The 382-nt window shown below is 69.4% G+C and overlaps 1 non-coding gene across 1 annotated transcript; it reads left to right on the top strand.

Moving 5' to 3' along the window:
- On the top strand, positions 1 to 154 carry LOC144756836 (5.8S ribosomal RNA). Its single transcript, XR_013595341.1, has one exon. It is a non-coding gene; the product is annotated as a 5.8S ribosomal RNA (ribosomal RNA).
- Positions 155 to 382: the final 228 nt, after the last annotated feature.

Consider the following 382-nt stretch of genomic DNA (forward strand, 5'->3'; position numbering starts at 1 on the left):
GACTCTTGGCGGTGGATCACTCGGCTCGCGCGTCGATGAAGAACGCAGCTAGCTGCGAGAATTAGTGTGAATTGCTGGACACATTGATCATCGACACTTCGAACGCACCTTGCGGCCCCGGGTTCCTCCCGGGGCTACGCCTGTCTGAGGGTCGCTCGATCGTCAATCGCCCCGGGGCTTCCCCGGGACGCGGCTGGGGCCGTCACAGGGTTAGCTCCGCTTCCCCTTGGTCCCCCCACAAGTTCAGACCCCCCCGATCGCTCGTGGCAGGGTCCCTCGCCGGGTCCTGCCGCGGAGGTCCGCCGCCGGCGCGTCTGGCCCCCGAGAAAGGGGCCAGGCGACCGGTCCGCCCCGGGACCCGTCCCGGGGCGCCTGGCTGCGT

Source organism: Lissotriton helveticus, chromosome 5_1 (assembly GCF_964261635.1).
Source record: "Lissotriton helveticus chromosome 5_1, aLisHel1.1, whole genome shotgun sequence".
Classification (NCBI taxonomy): domain Eukaryota; kingdom Metazoa; phylum Chordata; class Amphibia; order Caudata; family Salamandridae; genus Lissotriton; species Lissotriton helveticus.